Source organism: Drosophila gunungcola, assembly GCF_025200985.1.
Source record: "Drosophila gunungcola strain Sukarami chromosome 2R unlocalized genomic scaffold, Dgunungcola_SK_2 000004F, whole genome shotgun sequence".
In the NCBI taxonomy this organism is placed as follows: domain Eukaryota; kingdom Metazoa; phylum Arthropoda; class Insecta; order Diptera; family Drosophilidae; genus Drosophila; species Drosophila gunungcola.
In genome coordinates, this window is record NW_026453167.1 from 2439868 (window position 1) to 2452540 (window position 12673).

The 12673-nt window shown below is 39.2% G+C and overlaps 1 protein-coding gene across 1 annotated transcript in view; it reads right to left on the reverse strand.

Moving 5' to 3' along the window:
* The window catches only part of LOC128254245 (Krueppel-like factor luna), a 118123-nt gene that overhangs the window by 97840 nt on the left and 7610 nt on the right, over positions 1-12673 (reverse strand). The gene's annotated exons all lie outside the window — the stretch shown is intronic.

Below are 12673 nucleotides of genomic sequence, written 5' to 3' on the forward strand. Positions count from 1 at the left end.
GGGGTGAACCCTTTTTTTTGTGTCTTCGTGGAAAGGAACCCAAAGCGAGGGCAAACAATGATAAATTACAAATGAAATTGTAAAAAAGGCGCAACAGCCGAAGAATAAAAATAAATGAGGAGCGAAAAGAAAGCAAGGATAGCAGAAAGTGGTAGCAAAAGAAGAACATGGGAAGCAATTAACGTGGACAGAATGTGCCACGCCCCCATTCGGTTCAACTGACATTCCATTTGGCCATGTCGACTCCAATGATTACTTTCGCCTTTGATTAATTTGAGCTCATCGATATTCCCGATGTGCAACCCTTTTTCGGCCATTGCCCGTCGGCCTAATTGCTTGCCTAATTTAATTGCCGCGAGTGTAATTTGTGCCGGCCAACTGACAACTGTGACAATCGGACGACAGCACTTTTGCCCTTTGGTCCTTTGGCTTTTTCGAACTGCAACTCTCTAATCAGTGCATTTGATTAATGGAAACTTAACTCCACTTGGTTTTACCTTTTTTTTGGGGGGCAGGACTAGGGGTGTTCAAACACCTCGAAGTAAACCACAAAGTCATTTTCGCACTTTTCGGCCAGCATCATTAATTACAAAAACCAATAAAAGTGTTGGCCAAGCATTTAGGCCAAAATAAGTTGTCATCATTAGTAACAGTTACAAGTTGGCCAGACAAACGGCAAGAGTATAAAAAAGGCAAGGGCAAAAATACTACACTTAAAAGAAAAACTGTCTGAAAAAACAACATGAAACTTAAGAACAAAACAAGCTTATATCATGAATTTGGTAATTAGTAAAATGATTTATAAATTCCTTTCCTTCATTTTAGTGTAGACTAGTATTTGATTTACTATTTATTTTATTTCCAAGCCCTATTCAACTTGTTTTTCATTTAAAAAAAGTTCCCAAGGATAACCCAGATGAATAACAGGAAACTCAGAAAGACAAGGAGCCTTCTTGGCAACAACATTTTTCTCCGGTTACTTGCAAACAAATTGCCAACAATTGATGAATGTCTGGTAATGAGACGCGCTTCTCAACATGGGCCAAATAAAATGGGGCGAAAAAACTTAAGCTAAACGCAACTAAAAGTCTGTCAAAGACGGAGAGTTAGGGAGAAACTGAAAGGGGGAGTACTATAGCAGATCTAGGCGCCAGGCGAAGGAAAATTGGCTTTTGTATTGGGCCTATAAATAAATAGGCTTTTCAATATACACGCACACACACACATACAACTGAAGCCATTCGGAAAAGCAATCTGTGTAAAAGTAACGTAGTCATTAATCATTATCATATAAACATCAATTGGTGTTTAGAGTGTTCGATGGTGGGGGGAGTAAGGAGAGACGTTTTTTTTCGGGGGCTGCATGTCTTGGCCAATGTTATTGATTGGCCATTCAGTTGGTATCGAAGTCGTTGGCCGTCTCAAGGAGTGCAGACAGGCAATTCGGTAAGAAATCGGAAAAGAAATCGAAATGAAATTTACCGTAAATAAAAACATACCAAAATGGAAGGGAGTTCGATGTAAGTAGAATGAAAAATTTAATTTATAACAGTATATATATTGGCAACTTCCACTTCCCTCAATTGGCCCCCAAAAAAAAGAGAGAAAAACGAGGAGAAAAAAATGTTTGGGAAGCTGCTTCAAAGGTTTCCTGTTTGGTCCGATTCAATGCATTAAGGCGAAATCATCTTAGCTGAAATCAAATAAAAGCGACAGACACACACAGAGAAAAAAAGGAAGGAAGCAAGTCGTGGTGGGGACACAAACTATGCTGGCCAAGATATAAATCAGCAGAAATAAGACAAATTTTGGGCAGCCAGCTGCGGAGTCTCTTCAGCTGGCACCTAATCAAAGGGACCGACAGAGAGACACAAAATTACATGTAATCAATTTGTCATAATAACCATCAGGGCTTATACTACATATATGTGTGTGTGCGCTGGGAAGTGTCTTTTGCCAAGTCATTTAGTGACAGTTAACCTTGAACCTTGTGAAACGAAAACGAAACCCCTCAAATGAGGCGCAAATCTTTAAGTCTCCTTCTTAAAAGTTTGCCATATTTATCATCTGCCATACACTCATTAATATTTCATATTTATTTCAAGTTTATGCTTTTTCCTTACACAAAGCTCGATAAAGACAGGCTTATCGGGGCTGGCAAAAAATTGCCATTTCTGCTTTCATCTCTTTTGAAATGTGTATAAATATAAAAAGTCAAGCGAGTGTTTTGTGTTTTGTAGCCTCTTTTTTTATCAGTCTGCAGGGCAGCACAACAAAATTCCTTTCGCCTGCAGAGCCATCAATCATTATCATTGGAGGCCTCTACTACCAGCCTCCTCGACTTCCGAGTTCCATCCTGTTTGGGCTCTCTATCTTGTTTTCTGACTCAGACCTCAGAACCCCCATTTTATTTGTATACACTTACATATACTTTATTTCTTTTCAATTCCGGGTTTACCCCCAGTTGATAAATTGCCTCTGGCTGGGATCAATCCATCGACTAGTCGATATTTTATTTGGCTTATTAATTTTTCTATATTTATATATACTAATGGGTCTGGTGACCGCAGATTTCAATTACAAAGTGTCACGGGCAACGAGGGAAAAGTGGGAGGGATTTTAATAGAATTTCTACTGGGGAAGTGCTTTCTCTCGCCTTTTCAATTTGCCTAATGCAATTGGGGGAACTTTCCATTTGAAAAGCGCGTCAATTGATGCACTTAGGCGCTAAGATCTCTTTACACAAAAGTCGGATGGACGGATGGACGGACTCAGACTCGCCTCAGTGGGGTGTGTAAATTGATTTCGTTTTTGGGCTTGCCAGCGGCAGACAGTGTGAAATATATTATAGCTCAGATGGCGACATGCTGTGGGGGATGGGAAAGACCCCAGTTTGGATCAAGGGGTGCCACTGTTTCCAAAGTGCATTCGATTCCCAGGCCCACAAAATATTCATATATAACAAATATAACCCACTCCCTGAGAACGCATTCTTTCGTGATGTTATATGAGCTGAAAACTGTTTGAATGGATGATTAACATGTATGGATGGGCCTGGGGTTTTTTCATTTTTTCATGTTTTCAAGGCGAAACGGAGCGAAAAAAAAACAAATTCGTTGTTATTGCCGCTTGTTTGTTTCTGTTTCTGTTTCAGTTTCAGTCGGTGGCAAAAGGCCTTCGAATTGATACGGAGCATATGACAAACACAAAGGGTTCGCCTCTGATTCACGCCTTATCAGCCCCGCAGGAAGCACTGGCACTAGTCAACACAGTCCTCCAAAAGGCGAATCAACACCCAAACCTTAACCTTAACCCATGGCCGCCGGCCAGCATCGAATTTTAGCACTCAATGCCTCGACACGCCCCTATCATCGCACAAACATCAACACCGAATTCGAACCATAACAAAAGGCGTTTGGCCCTGCAATTGTGGACATACATATAAAGGAGGAAAACTCTTGGAAAATATTGAGAAATAAGGGAAAACAATTTACCGCCATATGCGAGCAGGCGGGTCGGTCGCCCAAGTCCTGATCCCTTTTATGGCCAATGTGTCAGCCACCGAAAATTGCTTTTGTATACACAACAGCATAGCACATACAGTATACTGTGTTCACACAAATTGTTCTTATCATTGTCGCCTTTGGCCCGGGAATTAGGAAATATTCGGCGGGCGGAAGACATTGGCGCCAGTTGGTCTTATCACTTATCACACAAAATGGGCAGACGACAACAGCCAACAGGCTGTGGGCTCGCAGTTTTCCAAGGTCGGAGTTTAGCTTTGGCAAATGTAATTTATGTGCGCTAGCCTCCCTTTAATTAGCCCGTTTTGAGGCAGCTGACAACTTTTTGGTACGACTGTCAACTGCTTTCGCATTGAGCCCAACTGCCAACCAGATCGCACAAATCAACCGCTGGAAACACCCACGCACATCTCATCTCTTCCACATTTGACACACATTTTTCGCCAGAATTTTTCACGATACGAGCAGAAAGTGAGGGAAACTCGATGGCCAGGGGTGCTGCGGGGACCAAGGACTAGGACTAGACTGCCAGCCGGCAACAACAATGGCGTTCGTCTAGCCTCTAAAAGCCCCATCCCACATCCAAACGAACCAAGAACTCATTCCACCTCTTTACAAACCCAAGTACAAGCAATCATTTTGATGCCCTTTCGAAGGGTAGACCCTGTCAGTCGGTAGACAAATCAATAACCCTTAAAACTTTAATTGGATTGGTTTGTCCTTCGTATATGATAGGCAGGGATGATACTAAAATGTCTAGAAATTATTATAGAAATATCGAAATTACTTCTTTAATAAATATTTATATAAAAATAAATATAGAATTTGAGCTGTAAGGCAAAACTCCATTATAAAATATATATACTAAATTGAGTTTTAAAAATCTTAATATAAATTAAATTATTGACGATTCTCGTAAAAAAAAGTTATTTAGTTTACATTTTGAAAGAGAAACTAAAACTAATTAACAATTTGAATACTTAGGCAAAAGTGCATGAAAATTATATATAAATAATGGTAATAAACAATTTCGTAATATAAAAAAATTTGTAGAAAACAAAATCTAAACAATTTTTTAAAAATTAAGAAAATACACAACCAAGTTATTTGACAATAAACGTTTTGGTAAGGGTAAAATAACCTCGTCTATTTTTCCTCTAATTTCTGGCTGCCCCTTCATGCGTGCCATAAATTATGTACGACTCACACACAAGCGTTCACGCACCCCCGGCAACCTAAAAAAAAATAAAAAAATTCCTCACCCACTCGTCTCGACGTGTGCAAAATTAAACAAAACAGCAAGTGTGCAAAAATTTAAAATACACAATTTTCAAAATAAAAATGTTCGTGCAATTTTCAGATCTTCTGGGTTCTGGGCTCTACCCTCCAGTTTGTTTTTGGGGTGGTTGTTGGTGGTTGGTTCTGGTCTGGTTGCTGGCCTTTTATTTCCAGTTATTCAACATAATATTCAGCTCGTTTTCCTTTTTTTTTTTTTGGATATTTTTTTATTTTGCACAAACATTTGCCCAAGACGTTGACGATGGCGGCTTGGTTTGTTCTGCTTGTTTACCCGAAGAAATGGAAAACAATTTGTATTTGGATTCGTATTCGCATTCGCATTTGTATTTACTCGAAATTTACATAAGAAATAAAACAATGAGTGTGCAATTGGCTGTGGCATAATGAAATTGTGTATCTGCCGCTCAAATGAGTTGGCAATGAAAGATGACGAGGTGGAAGGAGCAATTTCAAGAGGTCTGCGGACCAAGGACCCAGGCACGTGGCTCTCGAGTGGCCTCGGTCATTCGCACTCGCATTATTAAAAAAGGATTAGTTTGTGCCGGTCGTAAAATTTGTCAGGAGTGGAGCTTTCTCTATTTTACGGCCAAAATCTCGCACTTTTGGAGAGATGGAGCTGGGCCAAAAAAGATTAATTTGGGGCATAAAACGGCAGCCAAAAAAAAAAAAAGGAGAACAATAAGAGCGGTATTTCCGCTGGCAAAATCAATCAATTGCTTAGGCCCGTTTTTATGGGCCAACTCTAGGCAGCTCTTTAATGGCCAGAAGTTGCTTAAATCCGAGAGCCCAAAATGTGTGTGTGTGTCTGTGTGTTTGAAGGGAAATCAAGAGTCAACCCACACAGTAGGATTTTTCCAAAGGGGAAATGGGGAGTCTACCCAGCCCACGCCCGCAGATTAGCAAGCGACTCACAATCAGTGAACTCCTCTCGCTAACAAGGCAGGAAATACTGGAATGGATGGGGGGTTTCGAGGCGGGAAGGAGGGAAAACACAACTGTAATTAATACGAAACATATCCACTCATTACTAAGAGACTTTATCAACGGCGCACATCTTCCGACCCGAGGAGCAAAAGAGCAAAAAGAACCAACGACAACGTCAACCTCGAATGCCAAAAGAGATGGGTTTGGGATTGGGTTTGGGATTGGGCGCCATATACATACATGCAGTATCCTCCTTTCAGAACCACACACACACAGATATACCCTATACCGACATAATGATGGGGATGCCAGGATAAGAGTTTTGGGCGGAGAAGGAGGGCGGGGTTAGACAGAAGACCCACAAAGATGCCAACTTGATGTATGAGTCTAATAAATACAAATTTATCAGGCAGCAGCCGAAGCATACATAATTGTACAACCAATTAGGAATGGATATAATTCAAACTTAAAGCTCAAAGACCATCGAATGGCCACTAAACAAAGTCCGAATCATCATCATGGGGTATTTGTATCTGTTAGTGGGTCTGATCAAAACACAAAGTGCAGACCTAATCATGATTTATATGCATGGGCTGACTCACACAGTTTGAGTTCTTGCCAAAAAAAAAAAATGTGAGAGCAGTGGAAGGAAAATGGCGAGGAAACCGAGGAAACAGCCGACAGCCGGCAACTCAATTATGCGCAATTTAGACGTGTCCTTGCCAATCTAATTGTAGGCATTGCATTGCAAAAAAGCAACCAAACGCACGCAAAGTTCACCTATCTGGGGGTGGTGAATTTCCTTTTTCCTGCAAATTATGAAACGCCCCAACAGCTGTGCAGAATTTTAAACCCAGGCGGGTGGTTTTTTGAGTTTTAAACACACACAAAGATGGGAAAACTTCAAGGTGGGTGTCACATAACGTCTAATTGTGGGCCAGTGGAGCTCACATGCTCGCAACGATTATTATTATTTTAATTACGGAATCAGGAAGGGTTAGGCAAATGGATGGATGGCAAAAGGTTGAAACGAGACTTAATCAGCTTATAAATAAAAAAAAATTAAAAAAAGAGGGCAAGCGTAGAAAGGTAATCCCCGGGGCACCATCACATGCCTGACCATTTTTAATGATTTTTTACGCTCATTGTTCTCCTTTCTATTTTCCCCTAGACGTCCCCAGTTCAAAGACACCTCTCTCTCAAGCGACTGAAAAACTAATCGCAGTTATGCAAGAAAATCCCGAGTAAGGTTCGGAGTCTGCGTTTCTGCGTTTCTGGGGTTTGAGTTTCGAGTGTTCAGTGTGAGTCGCCGTCGACTTCTGGTTTGCCGGCCGCAAGTTGCAGCAACTTTTCTGGTTAACTCTGCGTGTGGCACAACTGCAGGATGGCAGTAAGCCAATGTGCCAGTGCAACCGCAAGTCAGGCCAGCCGAGAGACCCGGCTCTCAGCCAAGAGCCATATCATAAACTTGCACGTAACCAGTGGGAAAGAACCGAGAGCAGTGTTGGCCAGATCGAGCAACGAACCGTAATGCGCTGATGCACTCAGCGAAATTGTGTCTTAAAAGACACACCTAATTCGTATTTACCTAAGTAAATTTTTTATATTTAGAAATGAAAAGCATTTATATGACCATACTTCATCTTTCTTTCTCATAGTTCTCAAAAGGTCTTAAATAAATAAACCAAAAATTATGTTGTTTTATTTTCAAATAATGTTGTGATACTAAAATAAAAAAAAATCTATATAAGTTTAAAGCTAAAGCTCCAAAGCTTGTGCTTTAAGAAGGGCATACATATTTTTCAGCCTTGCACTAACAGGCATAGCTTTCACATTAACGCAACACTAACGTATTATTAAAACTCGTAAGGTTTTTATAATATATTTTGGGCACGTTTGACAAGTGTTTTAGAATTTAAAGGACCTTATATTAATATAATAATATAATATAAACTCCATAAATGTTGACTATTTCAAAAATGCTTGGACCTGATCTTAAGATACTGATAATGATTAACTTGGCTTCCTTATTTCCCAAACTAATACTGAATTTAAGAATATTTTTCCTCAGTGACTGTTGGTGGTTCTGCTGCTACAACTGCTGTCGCATAGTTAAATGTGAGCTGTGAGCTATGTGCGGCACATACGAATACGAATAGGAGAATACGAGCATCTATTGTAGCTAGTGCTAGACGCACACTCCTCGTTTCAAACCCCGGTGGCCAGATAAACACACACTGGCATTCCACATTATAAGCATAAATCCAGAGGGCAACCCACAAAAACTATAAAAGGACTTCTTTGGGGTGGGTGCGAATGCGAGAGCGCGCATTTGATGATTAATTGCAGCCCAGATGATAAATGATTGAGGGTAATAGGAGTAGCAAACGTGGTAGCTGCTGCTCAGTTGAATTTTGGGTGGAAGGAAGGGGGGATTTCAGGGGGAGTGCCGCATGGTGGCAAGTATTTAAGGCCCACAATCGCTTGGCCCGCACGTTTGCCTTGCCCCTCACGTCGAGCATATTTTCAGCAATTGCACGTATTTCGGATTTCCCCATCCACAACTACATCGCCCAAATCTCCCACTTCCTTTTCTTGCTTCTTTCGGCTCTTTTTTCGCTGGCTCTGCTAAAATAACTGTTCTTCGTTTCCCGGCCAGACTAAGATCTGCGTGATACACTGAGCGAAAGGCAATATTTTTAGGTGTAAAATATGCTTGGCTTTTAATTTTTTCAAGCCACTGAATAGTATTGAAACTAAAAATCTAAAAAGAAAAAAAATGCAATAAAAAAGTGAATTACCTAAATGAACATTTCTGTCTGTGTAATCAATGAAGTGGGTGTGTGTGAGTGTGTCACTCTGCTTTTGGCTTATTAGGTGTAAGTCTATGTGTGTTTGTGCATCTGTCTTCATGAATTTCCCAATGGCAACATCGTTTTCGGGAGCATTTCTCTTACTTTTTTGCCATTCGCTCATTTTTTGGCAATCTTTTTGCACGGATGTGCGTGCGTGTGTGTGTGTGTGCGTGTGTGTACGTGCCATTTTAGGTTTTGTTACGTTTTTGCGTGTGCTAAATGTTAACTGCTGATTGCATATTGTCTGCGCGGTGGTAAGAGGTTGTCGTCGCTGATTTCGGCACTTGTGCGGGATTTCTATTCCATCAACCCCTCTTACAAAACAAATGGAAATAAAATAATGTAATACATAAACTCATTTTTATTTAGCATACAAAAGCGGCTTAATTTGAAATAATTTAAATACATTAAATGGCCACCGCAGTTGGGTACGCGCAACAAAATGTGGCAAATGTGGCGATGCGATAAAGCCACATCAATGGACATTGATAACTAAACGAAAATCCAATCGAATCCGCTTAGACGCTTGAATTAAAACCAATATTCTATAACAACATGCAAATCGCCAAATTCTTTAAATTAAATTAATCACAAATAGATTGGCAATCCCAATCCCAAACCCCTCCACCACTTGAATTTCACACGCTGGGCAAGCAAATGAAAATCCATTTTTGTTCTGGTGTTTATACAGAAATGAAAGAACAACATTTCGGGGCGAATCGAAATCAATCTGCAGCATATGAAATAAATTAAGACTAAAAACCAAATACCATTCCGTATCCGTATCCGTATGCCTTCCTTTTCTGTATTTATTTTTGTTAGCATATTTCTGCTTTCTCTGCGCTTTCAAATTGTTTTGAGTGTGCAGCATAATTTCACAGCTTAGATAAACAGCCCCGGAGAGCCCAAGAAATAGATACAGATACAGCTCCAGCAGATACGTAATACGTATGTAAATTCATAAATAATACATATGCAGATGCGATGTGGCGTCTTGTTTGTTTTTGCCACCGCCATCAGCAACAATTGTGATCCAGCAGCTGTTTAAACGATGAGACACAAGTGTTCAACCGACCGACTGACTGACTGACTGACTGACTAACTGACTGAGTGACGAACCGAATTACGCATTATATGCATAACATAGCAGTCAGTCCCTCCACAACAATTACAATAAAACAATAAGCAACAGCAAAACGCAGCCGCCGCATCGGAAGCAGGCGGAAGTCAACGGAAATAAACAAAACATCCGCAAGTTCTAATTACAAAAGGCACCCAACACAGATACAGATACAATGAGGGGGAGGAGAAGGGAAATTGGGAGGGGGAGGGGAAGGGGCAGGGCTGTGGAGAAAGTTAAATTTCAAATTTATTTCCCCACCCACCTGCCATGTCCCTCCGAAACTTTTATTAAGTGCTGCAATTTAAAGTTTTTAACCCCGAATCAAATTTAACCGAAGAAATAAAACGCTTAAATGAATCGAGAATAGTTGAAAACGGTGTGGGAAATGCTCTACGGGAAAAGAAAAAAATATTATTATTTTTTTTTAGTATTTAAATATTATTAATAAATCAAGGTTTTGCCTATCATAGATATTAATCAATAACATTTTTTGGACCCACTAATATTTCACTAATTATTGAAAGTTTCTTTGTAAAATTTTTTAAGCGTTTGTATTTTGGCTCACTTTATTGACAAACTAAAAAATCCTCAAAAATATTTTATGTTATGTCAATGTTTTGAAATAATAAAGTTTGCTTTACGCAAAATACAAGCTATTTGATATGAAAAGCCTATCGTAAAATAACAATTCCAAATAGTGAACTATAAAATTTGTTCGCATTTCATAGTTTTCTTGGCATTTAGATGCCAGTGTTTTTTTTATCAGGGTATCCGAAAGCACTTGAACTCGGCGAGCAGCAAAAACCAAAAAAACGTCAACCCCCGACGAAAAGTTATGCAAAAATGTGTACTCGAGTTCAATTAAAAGTTTTTAAGTTGTGCAAATGAAACGAGTGCATTGCGTCTTCAACTGCGACTTCCAATTCAGACGGCGAATTCATTCCGAAACTCAGACTGAGCGGACAACTCGAACAGGAACTTTGGCTTAACTGCCGTGTGCGGCAGAAAACACAGCGAAAGGAATTTAAATTCAGTGAAATTCGTGTACAACACAGCGCCAAATTTAGCTGACGATAAGATTAGTTCTTTTTTTTGGCTCTATGCGGTAATAACACTTAAACCAAATTTGACTTAAGATATTTTTTTGGCGAGTGCGTGTGTGTGGTCAGCAGCTAAATTTGATGGCCAAATGAAAATCGAAGCGAATTGCTAATTTTAGTTTAAAATTTGCTGGGGAATATTTTGATTTGGGAAATCTATTCTTTGGCACATTCTTGGAATTTCGACTGGCACTTGTAGTTGAGGTTTCAACTAAGGCATGCAGCAATTGAATAAAATAAATCAAATGTGTGTTGTGTGTGTGTGTATAGACTAAACAAATAAACTGGAGGTGTGAAAAGTATCTTTAAATTGGTGCGAAGCTAAAAACGGTAGTCAGGTTGGGATGGATTGGTATGAGATACGAGATATAAAATATAAAATATAAGGAGCAGCAGCCTCTGGCGAAGAGTCCTCTGTCTTATCGCAGATTTCCCTTGCCGAATGAATTACGACTTTGCGTTTGATGGGCAAACAAAAAAAAAGAGAAACTGAGAGCGACACCGACAACGAAAGCAGAAACACAATCTTCTTATGCGTCAGGTTTTTGATAACACCAGACCAACAAGAATATGCCCCGGGCATTTCTTAACAATAATAAAACGAAAAACAAAAAACAAAAAAAACAAAAACGAGGCAGCCAACAAAGCTGTCTGCAATCAGCTGGCGGCAACTTCGATTCGTTTTATCAGAGGCGACCAAAAAGGCCAAAAGAAAATAATAAATAAAATAAAATACAAGCCAAACAGAACACAGAAGAACCCCCCACAAACAAACTTACACATACACATACCCACTGTATGTATGCATATTAAGTGTGCGAAAAAATTCGCAAAATGTATAAGTATATATGCTATGTATTTAGTATATATATTATGCATGCCCTCAGATGATAACCGACGCTGGTCGCTGACTGCTGGCGAAATTTACTTATTTATGACCTCTTCCTCTTGTTCGCTTTTTGCAAACATATAACATATATACTCTATATATGTATCAGTTATACGATTTTCGTATATATAGTATGCTTAGCGCTGCGCACACAAATTCGCTTATCAAGAGTTTATAATTTTTAGCAATTTAATTTTAGCTCACGCTCGTTCAGGTAAACTCAACTCGAGTGTGGGACCTTGAAACGGTTTCTTTTCATTCACTTTTTATTGGCCAGAGAAGCAAACAAAAGATCAGGCGCACAGAGAAATGCTTTCCAGGCCGTTGAGGAATTCATAATATTCGATTGCGCAATACCCTCCAAGGAAGTCTGTATAAAGTCGGTTAATACTTCGATAAAATACCGCTGACTCGTCTAAGTAGTTGAGTCTATGATAAATGCCTAAATGCTAAATAAATAACATACCAAACTAAGGGGTGACGTCAACTGGAGGAATTATTATTATAGAGGACAGTGGAAAGGGAAAGAAATTTGATTTATGTTTTTGGGTCTAAAAGCCACAACGAAACACAATGGGAATGCTCAAAAATAATTTTAAATCAAATAGGGGTCACTATATATTTTCCGAAAAATTTGAGATTTAAGTGTGTCCAAACATTTAAGTTTAAAAGTATATGATATATGACTAAGGGCTTTATATTTGTTTAAGTGTTAAATAACCATTTTGTATATTCTGTTAAAAAACTTTAATTTTAGTTGTTCTAAATCTGTTAGTTGCTAAGAAATTTAAAAGTGAAAATAAATAAATAGTGTGAGTCTGATAGATGATTGTACTCTTATTTAGAATATTCTGATTGGTTATTAACTGGTGCATTATAACTACAGAGTATTTTAATGGAATCAATGGGTAAGAGCTTGCAAGAGTTTAGTCCAATGTTTTTTTCGCAATATATTCGTA